Here is a 9,284-nt window from a genome sequence, read left to right on the forward strand (position 1 = left end):
GCGGCAGGTCCCGGGGAGGAACAAGCCCATGGAAGTAGGAGCTCCTACTTCCAAAGCGATGACGTCAGCGGGAGCAGCCGCTCGGCCGTATCCGGCGGCATGTCACTGTTCCCCGGCCAGACTTGGCGGCAAGTCCCGGGGGACGAACAAGCCCATGGAAGTAGGGGCTCAGCGGGAGCAGCCAGTTGGCCTATCCGGCCACATGTCACTGTCCCCCGGCCAGACTTGGCGGCAAGTCCCGGGGAGGAACAAGCCCATGGAAGTAGGAGCTCCTACTTCCAAAGCGATGACGTCAGCGGGAGAAGCCGCTCGGCCTATCCGGCCACATGTCACTGTCCCCCGTCCACACTTGGCTATAGGTCCCGGGGAGGAATAATGCCCATGGAAGTAGGAGCTCCTACTTCCTAAGGGGCAAGTCAGCGGGAGCAGCCACTTGGCCTATCCGGCCAAGTTTCACTGTTCCCCGGCCACACTTGGCTGTAGGTCCCGGAGAGGAATAATGCCCATGGAAGTAAGAGCTCCTACCTCCAAAGGGGCAAGTCAGCGGGAGAAGCCACTTGGCCTATCCGGCCACATGTCACTGTCCCCCGGCCAAGCTTGGCTGTAGGTCCCGGGGAGGAATAATGCCCATGGAAGTAGGAGCTCCTACTTCCAAAGGGGCAAGTCAGCGGAAGAAGCCACTAGTTCTATCCGGCCAAGAGTCACTGTTCCCCGGCCTTACTTGGCAGTAGGTCCCGGGGAGGAATAATGCCCATGGAAGTAGGAGCTCCTACTTCCAAAGGGGCAAGTCAGCGGGAGAAGCCACTTGGCCTACCCGGCCAAGAGTCACTGTTCCCCGGCCACTCTTGGCAGTAGGTCCCGGGGAGGAATAATGCCCATGGAAGTAGGAGCTCCTACTTCCAAAGGGGCAAGTCAGCGGGAGAAGCCACTAGTTCTATCCGGCCAAGAGTCACTGTTCCCCGGCTACACTTGGCAGTAGGTCCCGGGGAGGAATAATGCCCATGGAAGTAGGAGCTACTACCTCCAAAGGGTGAAGACACTTGGCTCTAAGTCCCCGAGAGGTATACTGCCCATGGGAGTAAGAGCTCCTACTTCCAAAGGGGCAAGTCAGCGGGAGAAGCCACTTGGCCTACCCGGCCAAGAGTCACTGTTCCCCGGCCACACTTGGCAGTAGGTCCCGGGGAGGAATAATGCCCATGGAAGTAAGAGCTCCTACTTCCATAGGGGCAAGTCAGCGGGAGCAGCCACTTGGCCTATCCGGCCAAGTGTCACTGTTCCCCGGCCACACTTGGCTGTAGGTCCCGGAGAGGAATAATGCCCATGGAAGTAAGAGCTCCTACCTCCAAAGGGTGAAGACACTTGGCTCTAAGTCCCCGAGAGGTATACTGCCCATGGAAGTGAGAGCTCCTACTTCCAAAGGGGCAAGTCAGCGGGAGAAGCCACTTGGCCTATCCGGCCAAGAGTCACTGTTCCCCGGCCACACTTGGCAGTAGGTCCCGGGGAGGAATAATGCCCATGGAAGTAAGAGCTCCTACTTCCATAGGGGCAAGTCAGCGGGAGAAGCCACTTGGCCTATCCGGCCAAGAGTCACTGTTCCCCGGCCACACTTGGCAGTAGGTCCCGGGGAGGAATAATGCCCATGGAAGTAGGAGCTCCAACTTCCAAAGGGGCAAGTCAGCGGGAGAAGCCACTTGGCCTATCCGGCCACATGTCACTGTCCCCCGGCCACTCTTGGCTGTAGGTCCCGGGGAGGAATAATGCCCATGGAAGTAGGAGCTCCTACTTCCAAAGGGGCAAGTCAGCGGGAGAAGCCACTTGGACTATCCGGCCAAGAGTCACTGTTCCCCGGCCACACTTGGCAGTATGTCCCGGGGAGGAATAATGCCCATGGAAGTGGGAGCTCCTACTTCCAAAGGGGCAAGTCGGCGGGAGAAGCCACTTGGCCTATCCGGCCAAGAGTCACTGTTCCCCGGCCACACTTGGCAGTAGGTCCCGGGGAGGAATAATGCCCATGGAAGTAGGAGCTCCTACTTCCAAAGGGGCAAGTCAGCGGGAGAAGCCACTTGGCCTATCCGGCCAAGAGTCACTGTTCCCCGGCCACTCTTGGCAGTAGGTCCCGGGGAGGAATAATGCCCATGGAAGTAGGAGCTCCTACTTCCAAAGGGGCAAGTCAGCGGGAGAAGCCACTAGTTCTATCCGGCCAAGAGTCACTGTTCCCCGGCTACACTTGGCAGTAGGTCCCGGGGAGGAATAATGCCCATGGAAGTAGGAGCTCCTACTTCCAAAGGGGCAAGTCAGCGGGAGAAGCCACTTGGCCTATCCGGCCAAGAGTCACTGTTCCCCGGCCACACTTGGCAGTAGGTCCCGGGGAGGAATAATGCCCATGGAATTAGGAGCTCCTACTTCCAAAGGGGCAAGTCAGCGGGAGAAGCCACTTGGCCTACCCGGCCAAGAGTCACTGTTCCCCGGCCACACTTGGCAGTAGGTCCCGGGGAGGAATAATGCCCATGGAAGTAGGAGCTCCTACCTCCAAAGGGGCAAGTCAGCGGGAGAAGCCACTTGGCCTATCCGGCCAAGAGTCACTGTTCCCCGGCCACACTTGGCAGTAGGTCCCGGGGAGGAATAATGCCCATGGAAGTAAGAGCTCCTACTTCCAAAGGGGCAAGTCAGCGGGAGAAGCCACTTGGCCTATCCGGCCACATGTCACTGTCCCCCGGCCAAGCTTGGCTGTAGGTCCCGGGGAGGAATAATGCCCATGGAAGTAGGAGCTCCTACTTCCAAAGGGGCAAGTCAGCGGGAGAAGCCACTAGTTCTATCCGGCCAAGAGTCACTGTTCCCCGGCAACACTTGGCAGTAGGTCCCGGGGAGGAATAATGCCCATGGAAGTAGGAGCTACCACCTCCAAAGGGTGAAGACACTTGGCTCTAAGTCCCCGAGAGGTATACTGCCCATGGGAGTAAGAGCTCCTACTTCCAAAGGGGCAAGTCAGCGGGAGAAGCCACTTGGCCTATCCGGCCAAGAGTCACTGTTCCCCGGCCACACTTGGCAGTAGGTCCCGGGGAGGAATAATGCCCATGGAAGTAGGAGCTCCTACTTCCAAAGGGGCAAGTCAGCGGGAGAAGCCACTTGGGCTATCCGGCCACATGTCACTGTCCCCCGGCCACACTTGGCAGTAGGTCCCGGGGAGGAATAATGCCCATGGAAGTAAGAGCTCCTACTTCCAAAGGGGCAAGTCAGCGGGAGAAGCCACTTGGCCTAACCGGCCACATGTCACTGTCCCCCGGCCACACTTGGCAGTAGGTCCCGGGGAGGAATAATGCCCATGGAAGTAAGAGCTCCTACTTCCAAAGGGGCAAGTCAGCGGGAGCAGCCACTTGGCCTATCCGGCCAAGAGTCACTGTTCCCCGGCCACACTTGGCAGTAGGTCCCGGGGAGGAATAATGCCCATGGAAGTAGGAGCTCCTACTTCCAAAGGGGCAAGTCAGCGGGAGCAGCCACTTGGCCTATCCGTCCAAGAGTCACTGTTCCCCGGCCACACTTGGCTGTAGGTCCCGGGGAGGAATAATGCCCATGGAAGTAGGAGCTCCTACTTCCAAAGGGGCAAGTCAGCGGGAGAAGCCACTAGTTCTATCCGGCCAAGAGTCACTGTCCCCCGGCCACACTTGGCAGTAGGTCCCGGGGAGGAATAATGCCCATGGAAGTAGGAGCTACCACCTCCAAAGGGTGAAGACACTTGGCTCTAAGTCCCCGAGAGGTATACTGCCCATGGGAGTAAGAGCTCCTACTTCCAAAGGGGCAAGTCAGCGGGAGAAGCCACTTGGCCTATCCGGCCAAGAGTCACTGTTCCCCGGCCACACTTGGCAGTAGGTCCCGGGGAGGAATAATGCCCATGGAAGTAGGAGCTCCTACTTCCAAAGGGGCAAGTCAGCGGGAGAAGCCACTTGGGCTATCCGGCCACATGTCACTGTCCCCCGGCCACACTTGGCAGTAGGTCCCGGGGAGGAATAATGCCCATGGAAGTAAGAGCTCCTACTTCCAAAGGGGCAAGTCAGCGGGAGAAGCCACTTGGCCTAACCGGCCACATGTCACTGTCCCCCGGCCACACTTGGCAGTAGGTCCCGGGGAGGAATAATGCCCATGGAAGTAAGAGCTCCTACTTCCAAAGGGGCAAGTCAGCGGGAGCAGCCACTTGGCCTATCCGGCCAAGAGTCACTGTTCCCCGGCCACACTTGGCAGTAGGTCCCGGGGAGGAATAATGCCCATGGAAGTAGGAGCTCCTACTTCCAAAGGGGCAAGTCAGCGGGAGCAGCCACTTGGCCTATCCGTCCAAGAGTCACTGTTCCCCGGCCACACTTGGCTGTAGGTCCCGGGGAGGAATAATGCCCATGGAAGTAAGAGCTCCTACTTCCAAAGGGGCAAGTCAGCGGGAGAAGCCACTTGGCCTATCCGGCCACATGTCACTGTCCCCCGGCCACACTTGGCAGTAGGTCCCGGGGAGGAATAATGCCCATGGAAGTAGGAGCTACTACCTCCAAAGAGTGAAGACACTTGGCTCTAAGTCCCCGAGAGGTATAGTGCCCATGGAAGTAAGAGCTCCTACTTCCAAAGGGGCAAGTCAGCGGGAGAAGCCACTTGGCCTATCCGGCCAAGAGTCACTGTTCCCCGGCCACACTTGGCAGTAGGTCCCGGAGAGGAATAATGCCCATGGAAGTAGGAGCTCCTACTTCCAAAGGGGCAAGTCAGCGGGAGAAGCCACTTGGCATATCCGGCCAAGAGTCACTGTTCCCCGGCCACACTTGGCAGTAGGTCCCGGGGAGGAATAATGCCCATGGAAGTAGGAGCTCCTACTTCCAAAGGGGCAAGTCAGCGGGAGAAGCCACTTGGCCTATCCGGCCACATGTCACTGTCCCCCGGCCACTCTTGGCAGTAGGTCCCGGGGAGGAATAATGCCCATGGAAGTAGGAGCTCCTACTTCCAAAGGGGCTAATCAGCGGGAGAAGCCACTTGGCCTACCCAGGCAAGAGTCACTGTTCCCCGGCCACACTTGGCAGTAGGTCCCGGGGAGGAATAATGCCCATGGAAGTAGGAGCTCCTACTTCCAAAGGGTCAAGTCAGCGGGAGAAGCCACTTGGCCTATCCGGCCAAGAGTCACTGTTCCCCGGCCACACTTGGCAGTAGGTCCCGGGGAGGAATAATGCCCATGGAAGTAGGAGCTCCTACTTCCAAAGGGGCAAGTCAGCGGGAGAAGCCACTTGGCATATCCGGCCAAGAGTCACTGTTCCCCGGCCACACTTGGCAGTAGGTCCCGGGGAGGAATAATGCCCATGGAAGTAGGAGCTCCTACTTCCAAAGGGGCAAGTCAGCGGGAGAAGCCACTTGGCCTATCCGGCCACATGTCACTGTCCCCCGGCCACTCTTGGCAGTAGGTCCCGGGGAGGAATAATGCCCATGGAAGTAGGAGCTCCTACTTCCAAAGGGGCAAGTCAGCGGGAGAAGCCACTTGGCCTACCCAGGCAAGAGTCACTGTTCCCCGGCCACACTTGGCAGTAGGTCCCGGGGAGGAATAATGCCCATGGAAGTAGGAGCTCCTACTTCCAAAGGGTCAAGTCAGCGGGAGAAGCCACTTGGCCTATCCGGCCAAGAGTCACTGTTCCCCGGCCACACTTGGCAGTAGGTCCCGGGGAGGAATAATGCCCATGGAAGTAGGAGCTCCTACTTCCAAAGGGGCAAGTCAGCGGGAGAAGCCACTTGGCCTATCCGAACAAGAGTCACTGTTCCCCGGCCACACTTGGCAGGAGGTCCCGGGGAGGAATAATGCCCATGGAAGTAGGAGCTACTACCTCCAAAGGGTGAAGACACTTGGCTCTAAGTCCCCGAGAGGTATAGTGCCCATGGAAGTAGGAGCTCCTACTTCCAAAGGGGCAAGTCAGCGGGAGAAGCAACTTGGCCTATCCGGCCAAGAGTCACTGTTCCCCGGCCACACTTGGCAGGAGGTCCCGGGGAGGAATAATGCCCATGGAAGTAGGAGCTCCTACTTCCAAAGGGTCAAGTCAGCGGGAGAAGCCACTTGGCCTATCCGGCCAAGAGTCACTGTTCCCCGGCCACACTTGGCAGTAGGTCCCGGGGAGGAATAATGCCCATGGAAGTAGGAGCTCCTACTTCCAAAGGGGAAAGTAAGCGGGAGAAGCCACTTGGCCTATCCGGCCAAGAGTCACTGTTCCCCGGCCACACTTGGCAGTAGGTCCCGGGGAGGAATAATGCCCATGGAAGTAGGAGCTCCTACTTCCAAAGGGGCAAGTCAGCGGGAGAAGCCACTTGGCCTATCCGGCCAAGAGTCACTGTTCCCCGGCCACACTTGGCAGGAGGTCCCGGGGAGGAATAATGCCCATGGAAGTAGGAGCTCCTACTTCCAAAGGGGCAAGTCAGCGGGAGAAGCCACTTGGGCTATCCGGCCACATGTCACTGTCCCCCGGCAACACTTGGCAGTAGGTCCCGGGGAGGAATAATGCCCATGGAAGTAAGAGCTCCTACTTCCAAAGGGGCAAGTCAGCGGGAGAAGCCACTTGGCCTATCCGGCCACATGTCACTGTTCCCCGGCCACACTTGGCAGTAGGTCCCGGGGAGGAATAATGACCATGGAAGTAAGAGCTCCTACTTCCAAAGGGGCAAGTCAGCGGGAGAAGCCACTTGGCCTATCCGGCCAAGAGTCACTGTTCCCCGGCCACACTTGGCAGTAGGTCCCGGGGAGGAATAATGCCCATGGAAGTAAGAGCTCCTACTTCCATAGGGGCAAGTCAGCGGGAGAAGCCACTTGGCCTATCCGGCCAAGAGTCACTGTTCCCCGGCTACACTTGGCAGTAGGTCCCGGGGAGGAATAATGACCATGGAAGTAAGAGCTCCTACTTCCAAAGGGGCAAGTCAGCGGGAGAAGCCACTTGGCCTATCCGGCCAAGAGTCACTGTTCCCCGGCCACACTTGGCAGTAGGTCCCGGGGAGGAATAATGCCCATGGAAGTAAGAGCTCCTACTTCCAAAGGGGCAAGTCAGCGGGAGAAGCCACTTGGCCTATCCGGCCAAGAGTCACTGTTCCCCGGCCACACTTGGCAGTAGGTCCCGGGGAGGAATAATGCCCATGGAAGTAGGAGCTCCTACTTCCAAAGGGGCAAGTCAGCGGGAGAAGCCACTTGGCCTATCCGGCAAAGAGTCACTGTTCCCCGGCTACACTTGGCAGTAGGTCCCGGGGAGGAATAATGCCCATGGAAGTAGGAGCTCCTACTTCCAAAGGGGCAAGTCAGCGGGAGAAGCCACTTGGCCTATCCGAACAAGAGTCACTGTTCCCCGGCCACACTTGGCAGGAGGTCCCGGGGAGGAATAATGCCCATGGAAGTAGGAGCTACTACCTCCAAAGGGTGAAGACACTTGGCTCTAAGTCCCCGAGAGGTATAGTGCCCATGGAAGTAGGAGCTCCTACTTCCAAAGGGGCAAGTCAGCGGGAGAAGCAACTTGGCCTATCCGGCCAAGAGTCACTGTTCCCCGGCCACACTTGGCAGGAGGTCCCGGGGAGGAATAATGCCCATGGAAGTAGGAGCTCCTACTTCCAAAGGGTCAAGTCAGCGGGAGAAGCCACTTGGCCTATCCGGCCAAGAGTCACTGTTCCCCGGCCACACTTGGCAGTAGGTCCCGGGGAGGAATAATGCCCATGGAAGTAGGAGCTCCTACTTCCAAAGGGGAAAGTAAGCGGGAGAAGCCACTTGGCCTATCCGGCCAAGAGTCACTGTTCCCCGGCCACACTTGGCAGTAGGTCCCGGGGAGGAATAATGCCCATGGAAGTAGGAGCTCCTACTTCCAAAGGGGCAAGTCAGCGGGAGAAGCCACTTGGCCTATCCGGCCAAGAGTCACTGTTCCCCGGCTACACTTGGCAGTAGGTCCCGGGGAGGAATAATGACCATGGAAGTAAGAGCTCCTACTTCCAAAGGGGCAAGTCAGCGGGAGAAGCCACTTGGCCTATCCGGCCAAGAGTCACTGTTCCCCGGCCACACTTGGCAGTAGGTCCCGGGGAGGAATAATGCCCATGGAAGTAAGAGCTCCTACTTCCAAAGGGGCAAGTCAGCGGGAGAAGCCACTTGGCCTATCCGGCCAAGAGTCACTGTTCCCCGGCCACACTTGGCAGTAGGTCCCGGGGAGGAATAATGCCCATGGAAGTAGGAGCTCCTACTTCCAAAGGGGCAAGTCAGCGGGAGAAGCCACTTGGCCTATCCGGCAAAGAGTCACTGTTCCCCGGCTACACTTGGCAGTAGGTCCCGGGGAGGAATAATGACCATGGAAGTAAGAGCTCCTACTTCCAAAGGGGCAAGTCAGCGGGAGAAGCCACTTGGCCTATCCGGCCAAGAGTCACTGTTCCCCGGCCACACTTGGCAGTAGGTCCCGGGGAGGAATAATGCCCATGGAAGTAAGAGCTCCTACTTCCAAAGGGGCAAGTCAGCGGGAGAAGCCACTTGGCCTATCCGGCCAAGAGTCACTGTTCCCCGGCCACACTTGGCAGTAGGTCCCGGGGAGGAATAATGCCCATGGAAGTAGGAGCTCCTACTTCCAAAGGGGCAAGTCAGCGGGAGAAGCCACTTGGCCTATCCGGCCAAGAGTCACTGTCCCCCGGCCACACTTGGCAGTAGGTCCCGGGGAGGAATAATGCCCATGGAAGTAGGAGCTCCTACTTCCAAAGGGGCAAGTCAGCGGGAGAAGCCACTTCGCCTACCCGGCCAAGTGTCACTGTCCCCCGGCCAGACTTGGCGGCAAGTCCCGGGGAGGAATAATGCCCATGGAAGTAGGAGCTCCTACTTCCAAAGGGGCAAGTCAGCGGGAGAAGCCACTTCGCTTACCCGGCCAAGTGTCACTGTCCCCCGGCCAGACTTGGCGGCAAGTCCCGGGGAGGAATAATGCCCATGGAAGTAGGAGCTCACTTGGCTCTAAGTCTTCGAGAGGTATAATGCCCATGGAAGTAAGAGCTCCTACTTCCAAAGGGGCAAGTCAGCGGGAGAAGCCACTTCGCCTACCCGGCCAAGTGTCACTGTCCCCCGGCCAGACTTGGCGGCAAGTCCCGGGGAGGAATAATGCCCATGGAAGTAGGAGCTCCTACTTCCAAAGGGGCAAGTCAGCGGGAGAAGCCACTTCGCCTACCCGGCCAAGTGTCACTGTCCCCCGGCCAGACTTGGCGGCAAGTCCCGGGGAGGAATAATGCCCATGGAAGTAGGAGCTCCTACTTCCAAAGGGGCAAGTCAGCGGGAGAAG

The sequence above is a fragment of the Engystomops pustulosus genome, unplaced genomic scaffold (assembly GCF_040894005.1).
Source record: "Engystomops pustulosus unplaced genomic scaffold, aEngPut4.maternal MAT_SCAFFOLD_98, whole genome shotgun sequence".
Taxonomy (NCBI): Eukaryota; Metazoa; Chordata; class Amphibia; order Anura; family Leptodactylidae; genus Engystomops; species Engystomops pustulosus.